Here is a 23,518-nt window from a genome sequence, read left to right as displayed (position 1 = left end):
GTTTATAGTAAAAAATAAGTTTGTTAAGGTTATTTTATGAAAATAATGATGCATATGTTACTATTATTAATCCATTTAATTATAATCTGATATAGTAAATATCATGTATGTGAAAAGTCATGATTATTACTAAGGCAGTGTTGGCACAATTTAAAAGTCTATCACCTTTGCAACACTTGTTATATTATGATTGAAGATTAAAAAACCCTCAAAGCATCGAGTTTATACTCGTATTAGAATTAAATTTCAATATATTTGTGACAGTACCAACCTTTTTTATTGTTTAACTAAACAAAATTATGATGATATTGAAACACTTCTTTTATTGCTTTTTCAGCATAACAATAAAATTCGAAATAACTTTTAATAATATCTTTTTATCTCCTTATTTACCATAGTTGGTCTTAGTGGATGATAATCATCATTATCACCATCATAATTACATACTATTGTAGATAGTTTGCACCATTTTAGAGTTGAGGAGAAAAATAAATTTATGATCAAATTAAATGTTGAATGTGAGTAGTAGCATAATTTATTTTTATTTATTAGTTGTACGCTTATGTCAATAAAGAAGTTGATTGAGGCTCGCTTTATGAATAATAGATTAATATGCAAGATATATATTAAGTATAAAGTTATTTAATGACAAATGAAATTTTTGGTAATGTGTCCAATATATACTATTATTTAGAACTTTAACTAGATTATATTTTTTCGAAATGAGGAATTAGAAAGCCACTTAGTTCACTAATTTTTATATAGATATTTACCATTTTTTGTGTAAAAGTTATCATGATAAACTTTATAAAACAAATTTATATAAACTTGAAAAAGAAAATATTTCACATATTAATATTGGATTCCTTACATTATCTATTTTAATATTTTTATGGTTTATATTAAAAAGATAAGTTTGTTAAGGTTATTTTATGAAAATAATGATGTGTGTGTAACTATTATTAACCGATAATCCGATATAGTAAATATCATGTATATGTTGATTTACGATTATTACTAAAACAATGTTGGCACAATTTAAAATTCAAAATAACTTTTAGTAATATCTTTTTACCTTCTTATATACCATAGTTGGTCTTAGTGGATGATAATCATTATTATCACCATCATCATTACATACTATTGTAAGAAGTTTGCACCATTTTAGAGTTAGGAGAAAATATTTTTTTAGGATCAAATAAAATGTTGAATATAATTTATTTTTATTTATTATTTGTACTTTTATGTAAGAAACGAAGTTGGTTGAGGCTTACTTAATGAATAATATATTAATATGCAAGCTATATATTAAGTATAAAGTTATTCAATGACAAATGATCATAGTAATGTGTCCAATATATACCATCATAGATCCATTTTAAGTGCAGATGTAGGGATCAAATTTCAAGTGCAAACACATTTAGAGTGAAAGATACAATGTGCTATTTTTAATTGTTGAAACTACATTTTTGAAAGCTAAATAGAGTATATATAATAACAAATAATAATTTTAACCATAAGAAATTTTTTTATATATATATAGATATATATGAAGTTGATATTGACATAAATTAGTTAACATAAATCTTCAATAGTTACTTTTGAAAATTATAAGATTTAAACCTCTGATTCACACATTTTTTTTTACTTCTAATTACTTTACAAAATATTCTTTTTTTATATTTTTCTATTTAGAACATAATTTTTATTTTAAACGGGCACAGACGAATAGACAAACTTACACATCCCCCCATATTGGGCTGTAAAATGAGCCTCTCGTTTCAATTACTAATCATTTTAATGATCAAAATCAATCATGAATTAGAATAGTAACAAAGTAGTACAATTTGATTATTTTCAAATACAACAAGAAAGAGAGAAAAATGATTAAGATATTTATTACACATGTTTAGTTTTTATCCCTGTAATGTTTAAGCATAATATATTGAAAAGAACATATTAACATTCATCTAAAACTTAAATTCCTTACATTATTTCTATTACCATTAACATTTATATTTATGTATTAAATATGACCATGAATACTAGATTGTGTAAAAAAAATCTTACCTATAAAGTTATTTAACAATATATTAATATTGTTTTTCTTACTATTATTGACCATTTTAAATTGACACTAACTACTTTTCCTAAGTTGAGTACAAATTAATTATACTAGTATAATGTTGGCACCACTTCAAAATCTATAAGTAGAAATATTTTATAATTGTAGTTGTGTTGTTCAATGATCAAAATATTTTTTTTATAAATTAACATACAACAAAATAGGGAATTTGATTATATCAATTATAATAAGGAAAATTAAGGAAAACTCACCTCAAACATTATATCAAGCATCTAGCATTTATTCATTAAGAGTTTAAATGGTTTATATTAAATATAATACTAATTAGGTACCCCACTGTTGTTTTAATATAACAAGTTTAGAAGATGTTTTTAGGTGCATTATTGAATTTTATTATGCATATTTGATATGGTGAGAAGTCATGTTGGTCAAATAAAGCTTTGAAAACTTAAATATTTTATGGCATTGTCATGTAATTTGTATAACACATGATTACATTGAACTATTAAATAATATAAAACTCCTTCAAAAAAAATATGAAGATAATATTTATACAACAAATATGGGAAAATGTGTCTGAATGTATATTAATAGATCCTCCAAGTAGATCCTCCAAGTATATTATTAAGATAATCGCTCAAGTAGATCAAGAATGGCTTCTACACCATATTTATTTATCTTGGTCTTCTTGCAATGTTCTTTCTTTGGCATCCATGCCCACACTATGGTATTAATTGGAATAGAGCCAAGTTCTTTGTCATCAGGATTTGGTACCCAATATTGCTCTAAAAATTTTCCATTGTATTTCCCTGACATAGGCTTCCACCAGTCAACCTTTACATGAAGATTCTCACTTTCATTATCCCTAAAGATATTTGAGATGGATTTTGCCATCCAAATCATCTCACCTGCATCCTCATTTCCTGATCTAACTAGCAACATCTTTCCTTTCTCAACATCAATCATCGGATTGAATGTTGGCTTTGGCTTGTTGCATTTGGGTCCAACATATATTGGTTCATCTATCGCATTATCAAAATCTCCATCCATAATACTTGAGATTACTTGGAGTGCATTACGATCAACATCAACAATGTGCCTTGTCTTGGGCCAGAAATCCTCAGAAGATGAATCATTTCCATCTATTATTCTATGACCATTATAGATTCCATCTAATGTATCAAGAACTTTTTCCCAATACACCACTTTATTTTTCCATTCCTCTGTAACAATTGGTGAATCCTCATTCCCAATAGTGTCTTTCCACATTTTTATGTATGATGTTATCCCTTCCTTTAGTTCTTTTAAATAGACATCATTCTGTTTGGAAGCTAAGAAAGATGGCTTCCCTATGGGAATTATAGGTCGACCTTCATCATCTATATTCCATAACTCAACTGGTTCTGACCATTGAGAGTCTCTAATTGATTCTTTATACCTTAGTACTGGAACATCATTGAGTATAAGAAATTGGAAGTATTGAACATTAAGATGTCCAACTAGTGCATTTTTTCCCTCCTTAATGTATCCACTAAGGAAACTTTTGAAGTCATAGACCTTGTCAATAAGTGTAGGTGGAAACACTCTATTTTCTTCAATTATGCGATATGTATCCATCATTTCAGGTAAAGAATAAATATCTTTACTTTTTAGGTTGGAAGACATTCTTCCATAGGTTCCATCTATGTCTTCATGGGTGTGCCCCACAGGCAAGAACCCAACCTCAATAGTGATGAAGACACCAAGTGCAGTTAAAAGTGATAGAAACATGAAAAGATAGCGATTCTTATTATCACTTGCTGCATTGTCCAACTGTAACAACAAATGTGGAGGAAGAGGTTTAAAATCAACATTTTGACTTTTTGAACTTCCATGAGATATAAAATCATCCTTGTACCCTTGACATTTTGGGTAAATAGAGGTGTCAAGTAATGCATTTGTAAGTGGGTTTCTTGAAATTCCACTTTCATAAAGTAGATCACCATACATATCCATTTGTGGGTCTTCAAGGTCCCTTAAGCACTTTGCAAGGGATGTAATAGTAAATTGTGATCCCATATGGACAAATGGTAAGGAGAAATGACCAAAACCTCCCGCCTTATGCCCATGTGTAAGCATACCTGTCAATGACAAACCCAAATTTGTTCCTACAACAGATTTTGATTTGACACGTAGCCTTGGGATTGATGTCTTTGTTTTGTCCATTTTATCATGGATAATGCTCAAATACTCCTTTAGAAACCACTCTGACATAATTCTATGGGCATAGTAGCAATATCTTCCACACATAACAATCTTGTTATGTTTCGTCAACCTACCTCGTGCCTTTTCTTCCAACTCTTTTGTAGTTGCTGACTTCATTTGTGCTTTCAACACAATACATTCACTGCATTTACTGAAGTTGGTGTTCTTTGAAAATGCCACATCTCGAAACTTAGTATTCCAGATCTTGCTCATTCTTGGTTGTGATATTGATGGGTAATTGAGCTTTTGAAGAGCCTCATTGATCTCTTTTAACAAAGAATTTTGTGTGTAAGTCGAAGGAAGCAGTCTTAAAGGAGCAGATGTTCCATCTTCTTCAACTTGACGTGCTTGATTTGGTGAAAAATCTGAATTATCCATTACAATTTTGTGCAATATTTCTATAGCTGCCACTGTGTGAGCTCGTGCTTTGCATGTGTTGGTGTTACCATGAATAGCTTTGATCTGTCCATGTTGGAAATAATGTTGGTAGTTATAGAATGTGCTTTGAGGAATTTTATGTATCTTATACCATGCTTTCTTACAAATAATATTCCCATTAAATCTCATGTCCTTTACATTTCTAGCAATAGGTGGTAGGCCATGGCCATGGCCATGGCCGCTTGACATCACTGTGTTTGACATGAGTGAATTCAAGACAAATTCTCTAATACCATTTGTATTTATTTGTCTCATACCCCTTCTAGCACCTTCAATGGCCTTCCTATCGACATGTTGAAGACAATCTTTTCTACAACATACATCTGCTGCCAAAAGTCGAATTTCTTTCTCTTCATCTATTTTTGTTTGACATTTTGCAGTTTTTTTTGTAGCCATAACTCGTTTAATCCTTTTATATGGCCTTGTTACATTCATATCAATTGAGTTTCTATCTTTTTCATTACAAAGGTACCCATCCCATTTGTTTAAGGGATTTGTGTCCTCTATAACATCCCATATCACCATTTCTTTGGTTGGTTCCTTGAACTTTTCCTTGACCCTTAATATCACACCTTTGTTGTCCACCAACTTATTTATTGGCCATCTAACCAAACAATGTATAGACTTATCTCCAATTTTGCATATCTCACAATTTCCATCTATCTCTTCTAGAAAAACACCAAAATCCATTTCACCTAGTGTTTCACCCTCAACAATGTCATCCTCGTGGACATGAACTAGCATTCCTTTGGCAATGCACATGCGTGTTCCCATGCATTCATGTGTAAGAGAAACCTTTGCACATATGAATTTAACCCTATCTTGGGGAATATTTATGGCATGATCATGACAGTGAGGCTCCAAATCTGATTCTGGCCAAATTTCATAAGATTCTAATGCACCCCCAAGTGTATGCTCAAACCCTGTTGGATGTGGTAGAGGAACATTATGTTTTAACACCTTTTCAATTTTAACCACTATGCATCCTTTCTTTACCATCTTTCCATGCACTTTATGCCCAAGCTCTGTATTGAATATGGAGCCCTCGCCCACCTTCACTCCATGTTGTAGAAGATTTACCTTGTCTCCAATAGAAAATGTAGAAGAAACATTTGTACCTATAAACAAATGTAAATAATGTTAGTATTTACTCAAAAAAAGAACATTTATTATAGTATCAAAAATATATAACACATGCTTCAATATTTTGATTTACCTATGTGGTGTCTCAAATCCACAATCTTCCATGGATGTATGTCCCCTTCATTAACATCATCATCAATCAAATGTGGTTGAATGAGATCAATTATCAAAATTGCAACATAACCAACATTAACCTTTTTTCCAACATAATAAGTTCCAAACTCTGCAGATTCAACCCTTGCTAGCCCAATGACTTGATCATTAATAAGGAGATCAACATAGTCCCCTTTTGCCAAAATTATATTTTCCATTGTAGCTTGCATCAATTCTGTAACAACAATTACATCGTAACTTGTAATTAAAAGAATGAACTGTGTAAAGTGTGACTTTATATTTCCCCAAAAACACATAGCTTCCGAAAAAGTAATATAAATGCAAAAATAAAAATATTATGGTTGTCATGTTGTACGTAATGAAACATTGTTTCCTCAAATGAAAGCTAACAATCAATATCATTCCTTCTACTACAAACATAAGCATATTGCTAGAAGCAACATTACATGGTCAAATAAATCTAGCACATGCTAGATTTCCTTCTAGCACAAACACAAACACATTGCCAATAACAATATTCTAAGGCAAAGGAAATCCACAACATGTTAAATTTTCTTCTAACGTAAATAGAAGCATATTACTCACAAAAACATTTCAAAGTAAAAGAAATCTTACACATTCTAGAGTTTATTGTAGCACAAACACAATCACATTGCCAAAAATAACATTGCAGTGTAGAAGATATCTAGCATACGATTGATTTACTTCTAGTACAAACAAAAGCACATTGGCAACAATAACATTGTAGGGCAAACAAAAGCCAACAAAATCCAACAACTTCTATCACAAACACAATCACATTTCCAACAACAATGTCGCAAGGTAAAATCAATTTAACGCATGCTAGCTTTACATGTAGCATAAATACAAGCATACTACCAATAACAACATTTTATGTCAGAAGAAATCTAGTGCATGCTATATTTCCTTCTAACACAAACAAAAGCACATTACCAAGGTGAAAGAGATCTAACACGTGTTATATTTCCTTCTATAATAAACAACCAAATTGAAAACAACAACATTGCATAGCAAAAGAAATCTAACACAACTTCTAGCCCAAACACAAGCACAACTTTTCCAATAACATTGCCAAAGTGATGGAAATCTAACACTTGCTAGATTTCCTTTTATCATAAACAACCAAATTGACAACAACATTATTGCAAAGCAAAAGAAATCTAGCATAGTTTCTAGCCCAAACACAAACACATTTCCAATAAAAACATTGCAAGGTGAAAGAAATTTAACGCATATTAGCTTTACATGTGGCACAAATACAATCATACTACCAACAACAACATTGTATCCCAAAAGAAATCTATTGGGTGTTATGTTTATTTTTAAAACAAATCAACAAAGTGTAATGATGATTATTTGTTGTGAAGACCCATATGAAAAGTGGCGTAATGCTAATAAGACCAATGCAGCTACTGCAGGATACCCACTCACCTTTCCCTTTATCCTACAAAAAAACTCTGAGGTGTGAAATCCTTTTTTTGTCGAGTGTTTGCTTGTAAGAGGAGAAAGTAATGAATAATTCTTCCTGCTAGAATATATTTATTTGGGGAAAACAAGGTGAAAAACATGAAGCCTCATCACTTCAAAATTTGTGTTTCCTTGGGGGGTGGTTGTTCCTCTAATGGTTGATTTCCCGTACTAATTAATGTTTCCTTTAGCTGACACATTTTTCCTTCCACTAGGTTGTCAACAGGAAGCTTATAATAGGAGAATATTCATCTATTGTGCTCCTTCCAAATTTCCCAAAGGATGAAACCTCGAATGAAATTTCAGGTAAGGTTCACCACCTCGTTTTTTGTATAATGCACCCGTCATTTCTTTATTGTTTATTGTATGCTCTCTCGACTTTGGTTTCTTTATCTAAATATTGAGGCTAATTAGTCCCATAGTGCCTCCATATAGTTACAGGTGTTGAGTAAATGATTAAGCCTCTCTTTTGTGTTTTTGGAGAGGAAACACGAAGAGGAACCTATAAATCCTCTCTTTATAACTTTGTCTTGAGTTAGGACCTTCTGGTGTAAAATCAATGACATGAAAATTTAAATTTATGGCCAATGTGGCACCATCCAGTTTTTTCCACGATGGATCATTTGTACCAGTATATCCCTCACTAAGATAAGCTTTGACTTCCTTGAGATTGAACTCCACATCTTCTTTTTTCCCCCATTTGAGTTGGTCTTGTTCATTATTGAACATAATTCTTAATTTTCTTAGTTCCTCTGTTAGATACTGAATAGCTAAGTCATTCTGGGTTGGTCGTTGAAAGATATTAATATTCCATCGCCTCCATTTGTTATTTTCTAGTCCTTGATCCTAGAATTGGTAGAATTCTCTATACTCTTATATTTATGTGCTTAGTTTGAAGGGATGTCATTCCTCCCTGCATAACTTAGCTTGTTTCTACCACACATCATCCCAAAATAGGGCCTCCTTTCCATTTCCGATTTCCCAGAATAGTGTTTTTGCATTATACCTCTTTTATTCCATGCTAAATTCCAAATTGCCAACCCCTGAGTGGAACTTGATAACCAAACTAACTTTTTTGTATGGAAATTAGGTGCATATTTTGATTTCCAAAGCCTTTCCCAAGGTGATGACCCCCCTTTTAACCATCTCCACCATAAGTTTGCTCCATTTTCTTTGTTGGTTACCTCTGGATCTTGAAGACCTAGCCCACTTGCATCTTTTGGTTTGCACTCTATTTAAGGCCAGTAGCGCCCATTTTCGTTTCACCTCTACCCCTCGCCACAAGAAGTTCCTTTGGATGTCCCAGATCTTTTGGGAGAAGGGAGGATAGATAAGATATACCTTGGAATAGCTTGTAGCACTGTGTTTGTTAGAATCAGATGACCACCCAGGTTTAGGGCTTTGACATTCCATTGTTTCACCCTATCCTCAAGGCTTGATACAATTTTTTCCTAATTGGAGTTCTTCTAGGCTTGCACCATTAGAGGGACCTCAAGGTACTTTGATGGGAGGGATTTAAACATATATGCCCTGGTTTTTTACCTCTGCATGGTGTAAATATCTTGAAAATATGCTTTTAGATACTCTTTCAGAGATATTACTACATCGCAGTAATCCATTTGTATCTATTTTGCAAAATATTAAGCATTATATTTTGCTTAAACGAAATATATTGTGGGAACTTTCTATACAAATTGATGAGCATTTTGCACAGCACGGCTGAAAGAGAAGCCCTTATGATCCTAACCTATACTGCAAAGATCAAGGGGGATATTGTGATCATCATTGTGTATGTCGATGACTTAGTAATCACAGGCAGTTATGAGAAGAGAATTTTGGCAAGATTTGAAAAGGTCCTTTGACATGACCGATCTTGGTCTATTGCATTAGTGTCTTGGTTTGGAGGTGTGACAAACACATCATCGGATATTTGTATATAAAAGAAAATATGCCAAGACACTTATTGAGAAATCCCATATGAATGGTTGTAAGCCCATGCAAACTCCCATGGAACCAGACCTAGTAGGAACCGCACCTCTTATCATTCAAGTGACACGTAAGTTACAATGTGGCACACAAATAAGTAAAGTAACATGGAACTGGCACTTGCCCCCATTAACCCAACGCATTCAAAAACATCTGGAGGTGTTGAAAACCATGGAATTCACCTTAGTTCAGTGGTTTTCAAATGTGTTGGTGGATAGGGTGGAAAATAAAGGGGTAGATAATGTCCATTTGCTCACCGACGTGATGTGCAAGTTTTCAGAGGGCTAGCTAAAGGAGGAAAGCCAAAGGTTGGCAGAGAGAGATCACTCCACGCCATTAAGGCAGGTTGATAGAGAAGGGGTGGGCCCGAATCAGGACAGTGATCTACCAGTTCATACGAACAAATAATCCTTCATTATGGACATACTTAGGAAACGAGAAGGGGTATGTGTTTGCAATACAAGGATAGAGTGATGGTTAATCATGGGAAGGAGAGGATTTCCCCCATAATAGATTGTTAGTGTGATCATCTCATTAATAGGAGATGTAGCAAGAGGAGTGGGAAGGTACGAAATCAAGAGGGGAAACATACAAGAGCAAGGTTAGGGTGATTATGATTTTGAACAAACCGCTGGCAAGGGAAAATGAGAGGAAGGACGTCCACAAGTACACACGAATGAACAACAACATCGCTAGTAGGTCAGAGTTACTAAAAATTGAGAGGGAAAGTACTCAAATATCGGCGAGGCAAGTCTCATCTGGGGTGTCATCTTTAAATCATAGCTAGGGAGCAAGCTTCATCGACATAAGGCAAAACACTGAAAGGTGGTGTAATTGTGAGTTGGTGATAGTAATTTCTATGAGGGAAATTCAGTTATCAGGGAGTGCAATGAGTAAGAGCTAAAGTGATGCTAGTAGGCCAAGAGGTAGTTCCCACGGATGCTCAGGGCTTTGAGTTTTGCAAACAGACATGCATGGAGGAAGCAGCGGAGGTTGTTGCTAAACAGTCACACAAAAGGGAAGGATATAGTGGAAATCTGGGAGAGTGAGGTTCGAAGACATTGTAGGGCTATCTTTGATGGTAGAATAGAGGAGGAAGGAGATTGGATCATCAACACAGGGAAATCCAAAACATAGATGACTGTGTACCAAAAGACCTTGGAGACCGCTTGGCATGTCAAGACTCTGGTGGAAAAGCTGCAAGCAGAGGCAGCAGAGTAGAGGAAAAAGAGGCAACTCGAGCTAGAAATCGAGTTAAAATCTATAGACCAACGCCTAAAAGGAATTGAAAAGGCTCTCAAGGGTTTGGTTAACATAGAGAAATTGCATGTTGGCAGAATTGGGGATCTTAACAAAATGTTCTCAATCTATCTAAATTATATCGATAATGTGGATATATCGATGGGTGTAGAGATAGGAGATTTCGCCCGTTTGAGGAAGTATCGAGTTCGAGAGGCTTGCGCTGCAGGCGGATGTCCACTGGCAACCCTAGAGGCTCCAGCGACAACCCTTGTGGAGGACCCAACAATGGGGCCAACGACGATAACAACTCCAAGCAAATAATATTGTGTTAGTTGATCATGGCATCGACCAATCTTTTGTTTAGTTTTGTGTTATGTTTATATAGGTAGTATTGTAGTTATTTTGTCAAGTTTAGGTTTGAAGATCAGATCTATATAGCTATTCAGATAGGCAGACCTACATATAGTAGTAGTGGGAAGGGGAACTTTTTTGAACTATATAAGGGAAAGTAAAGACAAAAAAATCATATGGCATGTCTGGTTAAATCTGTGACAAAGAGAATCTTCTTCTACAACTGGTTTGGTAAACCAACTACTATTTTTGTATTGTATGTTTATTTAGTAATATATTGAAACTTTACTAACTTACAAAAAAGTTATCTTATTATTTTTCCCTTTAATATATTGTCTATTAAAAATATATGCTACATATTAAAAGATATTAAACTCTTAGAAACTTAATCTTTCTTATAAATATAAAATATTTGATATGATAAACATAAAATTTTATGTAAAAAAATTAAAAATATATATTGTGTATTAAAATATATTGAATTCTTCGATATATTTTTTACCACTGGATGATGTGGAAAGAAATTTGATGAGGAATTTGATACCATATAAACTTAAAATTTTAATTACTAAGTCAACTATATGGGGTTATCGGGTTATCTTCCTTTTCAGTATGTTCTGTTCAAGCAGACATGTTTTGTATGAAAAAAATCTAATTTAAAAATAATTAAATTTTATTACTGAGTCAACTATATGGGGCCTATCTTACCTTCAGCTGTTTTTTATTAAAAAATATAAAAAATTTACAAGAATATTTGTTTACGAGGTATTTGGAGAAATTTGATCTCTCTTTCAAGGCCCAACAAGGTTCAAATGGATTTGCTCTAATGCAAGTGAGGACTAGCTTCATTTCGAGATAAGGTTTCCAAGGTGTGAATATGCGAGGAGCGTTTACCATTCCACCATAGTTGTTGTTTTCGCAGAGGAAGATGTTTCTCTACTCCTTTACTGTTTCCATTCTCATCCTCTTTTTAAGTGTTATAAGTAAAACCAGACAAACATAACAATAAAACTAACTGGGTATAGTGGCACATAGAGTGAATTCCAAACAAATGCCCATATTTCAACTCTTTTTGTGCCTTTGTGTAAGAAAGGTTGAATTTTTATTTTGTATGAGCACAATGATGACTCGGAACTCTGTCTTGTGTGTCAGTGTCTGATCTATGGAAAAAGATAAATATAGATTTTAATCACTCTTGAATAGACTGTAAATTTTTTTTGGCATTGCATGATGTTGAAAATAGTTAGGTGGATTAGTTCAGATCTTAAGAAGATATCGAGTTTAATGGCACAACTGACACCATGAAAGAATCTTTGGAACAAGTGGTGGAGTAGATTGTGCTTGAGCAAAGGGTTGCAACAATGTATATGAATTTGGAAAAGGCCCCCATGTAATGGTGGGTAAGCACATCAAATCAAGTTTCACTCATGGCATGATATGATAGAGGTACTTAATGATAAAGGCCTACCAGAAATTGGGGCTCCACTAGGTAATGACATTTTGGAATCCAGTTCTGTCAACCAGCCCCTACAATTCGGTGGTACTTCCAATCCAATGGGATACATGTATTACTGCGAAGTCATTAGGAGATATAGGAGGTTCCTATTTAACTATGGGTTCATAATTTTATGCAAACCTTAGAGCCATTTCCAAAGAAGTGATATCTTGAGGTAAAAATGCAGTGGCAGACAACTAGCTAGGTTGAATTATGAGAAAGGTTCTACAACACATTATATAACTCTACAAGGAGGAGGCAAAGATTGCAAGTTTGATAGAGTTCATTTGGTGTTTCCAATAAATGGACCACCCACAAAGTCTAATAATAGGATCCCCAAAGGAGTACCCCTTAAAGGAACTTTGCCATCTGTGGTATAAAGAAACTGATTTCCTTTTGAAACTATTGATAATGTGGTAGGTGGTATTTCTCTGGAAATGAAAAGTATTGATCTCCTTGTTGTTTTGCAAGTTGTTGATAGTGTATGGGAAGATGGTGAAAATAGTGGGGAATAAGATAGATCTGCATTCTATTTAAAGGATCATTTTTCAGCAAGGAATGTGTTGTAATGTAATTAAATCTGCATGTTGTTCCGAATATTTCTGAGCAGTAGAGTTATTTGGCCTACCCTGAGCTAAAATAAATCACATATGGATCTTTACAGCTCCCAATATCAACAGGAAAAAGTTAAGGGTTCTTGCAATCATCTGAAGAAAATGATTTTGTTTAAAGCACATTCTGTCAGTAAATCAAAGACCTTCAGGACAATGATTTTGTGAAAAAATAAGACAGTTACAATTTTTGTAATAAAGGAAGTGGCCTTCTAAAATTTTGACCTATGATTGAACTTGGTTGTGATCCTACATTGATTTGCCTTACATTAATCTTGTATCAGGAAACATGATTGACATGACATCCTAGTGACGACTGAAAATCATTAATTACTATGAGCTTGCAGCTACAAGTGGAAACAAGAATCAACAAAGGAACAACAATTCTAGGCCAAAATCAAACCTCTCAAGGATCTGTCAGTAAAGGAAATTGTGGCACCTTTGATAAGAAGTAAACCTCACCTAAAGCCTTCAATCATGAAGGTCATCTAGAAGAAGTGCATAGCACTCTGACCAATTCTCTATCAATCCTTGTGAGAAATAGAAGCAAGCATACAAGCAAAATAAGCAAAAGAACATGATATCTTGATTGCATTAAATCAGGATTTTGTGAAGAATGGTTCTACATATATGAATGCCCGATGAGAAATTCTCCTTCCCATCATGAATTGGGTAATTTGCTGCAATGAAGGATGATACAACTAGGACTATGATGACTCAGACCTTTTCTGAAGTTATTGCCTCATCTGACTTCAAGAAAGGCTTAAGAGGGAGCCATAAAATCTTCAATGACTGTTCTTGTCTGATGATTCCTGATGAAAGGCATGTCTTGATAACTGAAGTTGATATAAGCTGCATGATTATGATTGGATAATAACAGCACATGGACCATATGATTAAGAGAAGGTTGCATATAGCTCAATGCTTATGTTTTAAGTAAGCTTACCTTTCAAACATTCTGAGGGAGATGTGATGTTATAATATGATGTCTAATGACTCTTGTTACTTAAGAAGCAGTATGATTGACCGACTTTCATGCATACATGAATAACAGAGTGCTGATAGCTTGATGGATATACTCCGAACAAGAATTATTTTCCAATGTTCAGAGGAATATATGATCTGACAGATAATCATTCCCCAAATTATCTTACTTCCAAACTTTCAAACTAAGTGCACTTGTCAGTGCCTACTCAATACTATTGTTACTGCCACCCACTGATGCTTAGCAATAAAGGAAGGATCACAGTTTTAGGTTGGACCATTTAGCCAAGTTTATAGCTAAGCTGGCAGTTTCATACTTCACTTTAGACTATCTTTGACATATATGATATAACTCACCAAGTCCATTTTTATGTCACTACTACAACAATCCATGAAATGTGCATGCAAGATCTAATATCAATTCTTAACTTGGCTTCCATAGTAATGTTCCACATTTGAATGGAATTCCCAAAAGATTGCATTCTGTTTATATAATGCTTCATGCATCTTTAGTAAAAGCTAAAGGCTAGATGCCAAAGTTGTTTTTCAGATGTTGCTTATGAATGCATAGCAAATTCCATACACTTAAAGGAAAAATACAAAGAAACATACACTTAAAGGAAAAATACAAAAACATAACTTTTCAATATTTCTCCATTTTATGAACAATGCTGCTCAGTGTTCCTTGAACAGAGTTTATATTGTTATAATCCTTGTGCAATTCAGTACTAGTTTGGAGAATTGATGGCTATTTAATATTTGTACAGGTCATGCTCGGAGGCTATTTTGCTTTGAAAAGAGTTGAATATCCATCTACAGATTTATTGTATCCATTTCCATTTGGAATCAATAAACCATTAAAAAGTTTTTTCACAGCCTTTGGAAGTAATACATACCCTATTGATATTCATTTTTATCTCTAGTATATCAGCATTATTTATGGAGGAACAGAAAAAGGGACTGATGTAGTATGGTCGGATGTGTGCCAGCATTTGCTTAATTATAATTTATCATTTATATTCCCAGAATGACAGTCTGCAACTTGGTAAAACCCTGAAGTTGGACCAATGAACAATTCGAGATACATATATGAATAGAGGATACATATATTTGGCCTAGATAACATATATTCTGCCTCAGCAAAAACACTGGAGTTCACTCACTGCAACCTTGCACAACCTTTTTTTATTATAGCATTTGGAAATTTGGCAATGAAAATATGTCAATGGGGAGGTTCCAGTTTCACCAACTTAATGAATACATATAGATCATGAGAATATACAAGGCATGACAAACCTTCACATGCCAACAAGGATGATAATAATCTGAACTCTGTTCTAGGAACACTGAGCATCATTGTTCATAAAATTCCATTTCTCACCTCAGCCCAAGCAAAAAACTGAATCATCACTGTGGTGTATGCTTGTGCTGAAAAAGCCGCAACTGCACATAAATATGCACCCTAAATAGATGTGTTAATACCTTCCTTTCATCCAAAGAAGGTGGGTTAGCCCTCAAAGTTGTTTTGAGATTGCATGACGAGAAGGCTGGTACTTTTCATCTGAATTCAGGATCATTCAGCCTAGTTGGAATGGAGAAATATTGAAGAGGTATAGGAATGAGTTTGGCTATTGGGTTTTGATGTTTAGAACAATCAGATGATATGTTTTTTCCAAAACATAAGTAGAAGCAGGCCTGTCTAGGAGAATGTTTTTAATAAATTCACAAGGTATTTTTTCTATCCATTAGGAAGCACATCCTCTGGTGCTCGAGAATAAATAATAGCACATTCAGTTGGATAAGAAGGTCTAATTTACAGAACCTCACCCAAAATCTCACTCAATTCTACTAGTATCATTTCCATGATTTAAATAATGAATGGAGGAGTCTACATGCTTCATTTGGAATATGATAAGTCTACTAGTTCACCTTGGAACCCAAGTTCCATTCTGTTAAAAACATTAAGAAGTAAATTATGTAAGTGCTTCATTGTTGAGCATGGAAGAGATAATTTTATCTCCGTCATGTGAAGAAAAAAAGACCCCAGCTAAGGAATTAAACTAAAAATAAATCAAGAATCAGTTGGCCATAGATGGAGATCAGGTCTTCAACAAAAAAATCCAACGAGCAGGCATGGGAAGGAGTCGACCCCCAAGCAATAAGAGGGTGGGCCTTGGATCCAAGCCATGGAGGAAACGTTGGGAGAGGTCCCAACTCCCAAGCTAGGGTGGAACCCTCAAAGCCTTGGGTTCCAATAATATTTCAATTATTTTATGGAAAATAGAAAGGAGTGAACCTGCTAATGATTTATAGTTTTGTTAACTCACAAGGTTTCTAGTTAATTCATACAAGGAATTACAAATGTTGAGGTTTTTGGTTTATATTTTTATTCTTTAAAGGAATGGAATGTGGTCATTTTGGTGAAATGTTATCATTTCAAAAAGATAGGGATTCTTACTGTTTAGAAGCTAAGTAACGGGACAACATTAGGCATTTGCTGTGCCATTTGTAGTGTCAGAGCCAAAGCTCTTTTTAGAGCATTGTCATATAAAGGGAGATTGTAGCCAACAAATGTTATAGTGAGTGAGGAGGAGAATACGCTAGAGAGGAAAGATAAATATTTCTCTATTTATTTTTGATGGTGGCTAAAAATTTGGCTATTTTACAAAGACAAGATTGATAAAGCAAGATATAGAGGTGAGATAGAGGAACTTCAGACTAAGGACACCATATACTCAAAAGGTATGAATATAGGATAGGAAGCTTCCTAAGATGAGGAACATAGTACCAGATTCTGAAATGAATTAGTCTCAGAGTAGACATTAAGAATACTTCTCGGAAGAGGAGGTGGCACGAAGGAAGAAATTTAGACTAGAAAGGAGCAGAACTAGAAGGAGAAAACAGCTAAGTGAAGAGCTATAAGGGATATTGAGGAGAAATCCTAGTAGGCAACAAGTCATTAAGTTTATTTAATTTTGGAAAGAAAGCTAATAACTGCAAATAGTAGCAAATGTGGATGGCATAATTATAGCCAAGAAGAAATGTAAATAATTAGTAGAATTATCAGCGGAAGTGGCAAAAGAAACCTTACATAAAGAGACGTTGTTGAAGGAGAAAACCGAGTTGCGGTTGGAGAGTGAAGGGGACAAAGGAGGTCCTTAAGAGAAGAGAACCAGAGGATTTCTCAAGACAAGAAAAAGGTGCCAAAAAATCCAAATAGGTACAAGGAGTGCTCAAGGGGTTCCAAAGGAGGGAACCAAGGGAATATCAATAGTCCAGGGAATGGAGAAGTAGGTTGGGCGTTTAGGTAACAAGAAATGGAGACATATTCTTACAAGGCTTGACTATATCTCACAGTGGGAAAATGGAATAGCCCAAGAACGAAGGAAAAGAGATGGCTATTCATGGCCATAATTGAGGTTCAAAGGGAAGCCACAATGGAGGAGAGTAGGATGCCAAGAGAAATGACATGGGAAGGAAATTAAATCAAAAGGATTTTAATAAGGAGATGTTTGAGATGAAGGAGGGACTCATTTTAGTGAAAATGTTGTTGGAATGAGAAGATGAAAGGCAAAAATGGAACTTGAGGAGAAGCATCAAGTTACTTATAGGAAAAAAGAGTTTTAAGATGAAACTCCCTAAATACAAAAAGCTTGGGAGGAATATAAAGAACTTGCTGAGTACACAACTGAGAGAAGAAGAGATCAGAGAAGTTGAGCCTAAGGATGAAGTAGTTTGTTGTTTTGAACAAGACCAATGAACAACCCTTAGAGGGGTAGAAGATGCAGAAGAGAGATTGACTAAAAGTCTCATGGATTGTATGAAATGTCCAAACTAGTGGAGTGAGCAGTAGAAAGAGGATGCTGATGAGATATTAATGAAATGTCTAAGGGAATGTGAAGAATTTGTTGTGGAAGGTCAGTAAGAAGAGATGATAGAAGAAACACTTGAGGAGGCTAGATGGCCTTGTATCTTTAAAGTGGGTGATATTTATGTGAATTCACACTGAAGGCATGGACATGATGTCCAGAAAAGGGAACACGGTACAAATACAACCTTTAAAAACCATAGGAAAGCAAAGAGGAATATTTTAAACAATTGTCAGTGATAGCCATGGTAGTGGATGAGAACAATGATGCCAAGGGAAAAGAAAAGATATCAAAAGATATTATAAAAGGGAGTGGCGATGATGATAAGGATAAATAAATTAGGCTGGCAGAAAGCCTCATGGACCATGGGAAATGTCCAGAAAAATTAATGATTCCAAGAGAATCAATAGAGGATCAAGATGCTCATGTTTTTAAAACTTATATGTTTTGCTCATGTGTAGGTCATGAAGGCCACGAGGGAAGAAAATCTTTACAAACTATCATAAAAGAAGTGGAGAATATGGCGTTTCACTTAAGAGGCAGAGGAAACAATAAAATTCCAAGAGGAGCATCTCAGTAATTATATGAGATATATATTGGAACAGGTTTAATTGAAGTGCTTATGGAACATGTTGTAGAAATCAAGTTGCCAGAAAAAATGCAATTAGAATTTGAGGGAGGAGAATGGATAACAGAGGATGAAACTAAAACTTTATTTCAAATTTGTTTTGCACATTTATATGAAGAATTTAGTTCCGTAGAAGGAATTATATTTGATTTAAATATGTACATCCAACATGCTAAGGTAGAATTGGTAGAAAATGTAGCTGATAAATGTGACCAACAACCCTTGGATGAAGGGTATGAAACCCTCAGGAAAAAGGAAGACCATGAGCAAAGATGAAATCTATAAGAGAATTTAGATCAACTTAGAAACCTAAGTATAAAGATTTCAAATGAGGTTGTAAAGCCTTATAATTTCAAATTTGATATTTTTGGTGTATGTCTGAGGAATGACCAAAACAGGATGTTATCTACAGTTATCATAAGTAAGGGGGGCGGGGTGAAGATGTACATTCCCAAGGCATGGGGAAATAACATAGTTTAGAATCTATCATGAAGGAATGTGTTCCTGTACCCAAGGTTGGGAATATCAATCATGAGAATGAGTGGTAGACAATTATTAGGAATATGATAAGTCTACTAGTTCATCTTAGGAACTAGTTCATCATTATTTGTCATTTTTTTGCATATTGGCCATCCAACCAATGTGAGAATAACGAATTCTTAGGCGCATTTTGGTTTTCGACTGACAGATTGCTTCTGCCTCAGCAAAAACACTGGAGTTCACTCACTGCAACCTTGCACAACCTTTTTTTATTATAGCATTTGGAAATTTGGCAATGAAAATATGTCAATGGGGAGGTTCCAGTTTCACCAACTTAATGAATACATATAGATCATGAGAATATACAAGGCATGACAAACCTTCACATGCCAACAAGGATGATAATAATCTGAACTCTGTTCTAGGAACACTGAGCATCATTGTTCATAAAATTCCATTTCTCACCTCAGCCCAAGCAAAAAACTGAATCATCACTGTGGTGTATGCTTGTGCTGAAAAAGCCGCAACTGCACATAAATATGCACCCTAAATAGATGTGTTAATACCTTCCTTTCATCCAAAGAAGGTGGGTTAGCCCTCAAAGTTGTTTTGAGATTGCATGACAAGAAGGCTGGTACTTTTCCTCTGAATTCAGGATCATTCAGCCTAGTTGGAATGGAGAAATATTGAAGAGGTATAGGAATGAGTTTGGCTATTGGGTTTTGATGTTTAGAACAATCAGATGATATGTTTTTTCCAAAACATAAGTAGAAGCAGGCCTGTCTAGGAGAATGTTTTTAATAAATTCACAAGGTATTATTTCTATCCATTAGGAAGCACATCCTCTGGTGCTCGAGAATAAATAATAGCACATTCAGTTGGATAAGAAGGTCTAATTTACAGAACCTCACCCAAAATCTCACTCAATTCTACTAGTATCATTTCCATGATTTAAATAATGAATGGAGGAGTCTTAATACTCCCAATCACTTTACATAAAAGCGACTAAAATGGTCAAAGGATAATATCACATGACTCTTATCAATGTACTTAACACAAAGAAACAAGTAATCAAATTCCATTAACATGCACTTAACGTTACATATGCCCAGAAGCAGAGGAAATAACTAAGCTAGAATCCGATCCAAGAAAATGCAACGTTTTATCATCCTATTCTTAGTAGATATGTGTTTAAAGTCTGCAAAATCAAAAAGATATAATCTAAAGGTAGCCCCAAAAATCTGAACAGGCAACAGGATATGATAATAATTTATCCAAAGAGACATTTTTTAATAAAACAAACAGAAAGCCTAAACACATACCTGTTTTAGGAAAAAACTATGGAAGATCGGCCTCACAGAAAAAAACGGAATTAAATGCAGAGCTTATAAAAATGTCTTGGCCGTCCGAAAGGGTTGTTGACAGATGCGCCTCACCTGTTAATGCTACAGGATACCCCCGACCATATTGGATATAATGTGTGCATCCGCTTCTCAAAGCACACGGATCACGGATTGTCAAAGCACACGGATCACTGATTATCTGTCTGTTCAAAAGTTTCCCAAATCGTTGAATCACGGATTATCTTATGTTTCGTGTGAATTTGGGCAAGCTTGGAAGTCGGGTTGCAAACTGTTACAGGTGTCCTTATTTTTCTGCAAGAAACAGTCTAATGTGAAGGTGAATATGCTAAATGTGGTATTGGATGGCAATGATGCTAATGAGAAGTTGGAAAATTGGAAAGTGAACATATCCAATGCATTAAAACAATTTGTGGTAGGGTTAATGAATAACACATAATGAAACAAAAAAATTATAAATAGTAATGGAAATGAACTAAATTTAAAGTAAAAATTCTATCTAATTAATGTAAGAGTGCTACAACTATAATCAACAAATGTTAAGATAAGTTGTAAGAAAAAATTGCTAAACTAAAAAACCTTAAAAGAAAGCTAAACTAAGCGCTGAAATCAAATATCACTTCAATTAACAAACATGTTGTTTGTAACTTTGAAGATAACAAAGTTACAAAAAAATCTTGGAATCTGAACCTCGGGTATATTCACATGTTATCCTCACATTATCATCCTACATTATCCATTAGCTCATCTAGATAGGGGGTTCAAGGACTCTCACTCCATGGTTGGGGACTATAGTCCATCAAGTCTAGGTCAAATTTCGGGCTAATTGTATCATGGACATGTCAAGGTCAACCAGCACTAATGCAATGTATTAGTTGTTGGCACATCGACCTATCAAAATGTCGCAATATTGGGTAGTAAACAATAGTTAGTAGGACACTAGCCACCAACAAGAAACCTTGATGTTGCCGATGAGCACCACTAGGCAACCATTCATCTTAGAGGCACTGGGAGATGGTTTTGTACCATGTGCACTGTCTGTATTATTACTAAACCAACCAAAACCACTCGTACGCCCTGGGATGATAATGGTGTTTCTCCTTAGATGATGTCCAATGCCCCAAACAAAGCCATCCTTGTCTAGGGGCAAAATTATCCTCACATTAATACCCATACAACATCTATATTCCTTTGGTTTATAATGATGGCAAATAGTGCTCCCATCACCTAAATGTGCAAAAAGCCCCAACTAACCTACATGCCATGTCAAGCTCAATGTCCTCGATATACCATATCATCCTACATTATCCATTAGCTCATGTAGATAGGGGGTTCAAGGACTCTCACTCCATGGTTGGGGACTATAGTCCATCAAGTCTAGGTCGAAGTTCGAGCTAACTGTATCAAGGACACCTCAAGGTCAACCAACACTAATGCAATGTATTAGTTGTTGGTACATCGATCTATCAAAATGTCAAACATGTCCTCGATATTAGCATATCATCCTACATTCTCCATAATTTAGCTCATGGAGATAGAGGGTTCAAGGACTCTCACTCCATGGTGGGGACTATAGTCCATCGAGAGGTCAAATTTCAGGCTAACTGTATGAAGGACACCTTAACAAGGTCAACCTACACTAATGCAATGTATTAGTTGTTGGTTCATCGACCTATCAAAATGTCACAATATTGGGTAGTATACATTAGTAAGTAGGACACTAGCCACCAACAAGAAACCTTGATGTTGGCAAATGAGCACCACTAGGCCAACCGTTCACCTTAGAGGCACTGGGAGGTGTTTTGTACCATGTGCATAGTCTGTATTATTACTAAACCAACCAAAACCACTCGTATGCCCTGGGATGATAATGGTGTTTCTCCTTAGATGATGTCCAAGGCCCCAACATACCCATCCTTGTCCAGGGGCAAAATTATCCTCACATTATCATCCTACATTATCCATTAGCTCATCTAGATAGGGGTTTCAAGGACTCTCACTCCATGGTTGGGGACTATAGTCCATCAAGTTCTAGGTCAAATTTCGGGCTAATTGTATCATGGACATGTCAAGGTCAACAGCACTAATGCAATGTATTAGTTGTTGGCACATCGACCTATCAAAATAAAGTCGCAATATTGGGTAGTAAACAATAGTAAGTAGGACACTAGCCACAAACAAGAAACCTTGATGTTGCCGATGAGCACCACTAGGCCAACCATTCATCTTAGAGGCACTGGGAGGTGGTTTTGTACCATGTGCACTGTCTGTATTATTACTAAACCAACAAAAACCACTCGTACGCCCTGGGATGATAATGGTGTTTCTCCTTAGATGATGTCCAATGGCCCAAACAAAGCCATCCTTGTCTAGGGGCAAAATTATCCTCACATTAATACCCATACAACATCTATATTCCTTTGGTTTATAATGATGGCACAAATAGTGCTCCCCATCACCTAAATGTGCAAAAAGCCCCAACTTACCTACATGCCATGTTAAGCTCAATGTCCTCGATATTACCATATCATCCTACATTATCCATTAGCTCATGTAGATAGGGGGGTCAAGGACTCTCACTCCATGGTTGGGGACTATAGTCATCAAGTCTAGGTCGAAGTTCGGCTAACTGTATCAAGGACACCTCAGGTCAACCAACACTAATGCAATGTATTAGGTGTTGTACATCGATCTATCAAAATGTCAAACATGTCCTCGATATTAGCATATCATCTACATTCTCCATAATTTAGCTCATGGAGATAGAGGGTTCAAGGACTCTCACTCCATGGTTGGGACTATAGTCCATCGAGAGGTCAAATTTCAGGCTAACTGTATGAAGGACACCTCAAGGTCAAACTACACTAATGCAATGTATTAGTTGTGGTTCATCGACCTATCAAAATGTCACAATATTGGGTAGTAGACATTAGTAAGTAGGACACTAGCCACCAACAAGAAAACTTGATGTTGGCGATGAGCACCACTAGGCCAACGT

The sequence above is a fragment of the Pinus tabuliformis genome, chromosome 1_1 (assembly GCF_031772625.1).
Source record: "Pinus tabuliformis cultivar Carrire ecotype Pingquan chromosome 1_1, CPIR1, whole genome shotgun sequence".
NCBI lineage: Eukaryota > Viridiplantae > Streptophyta > Pinopsida > Pinales > Pinaceae > Pinus > Pinus tabuliformis.
The sequence above is the reverse complement of the archived record's forward strand: the minus strand, read 5'-3'. Positions refer to the sequence as shown.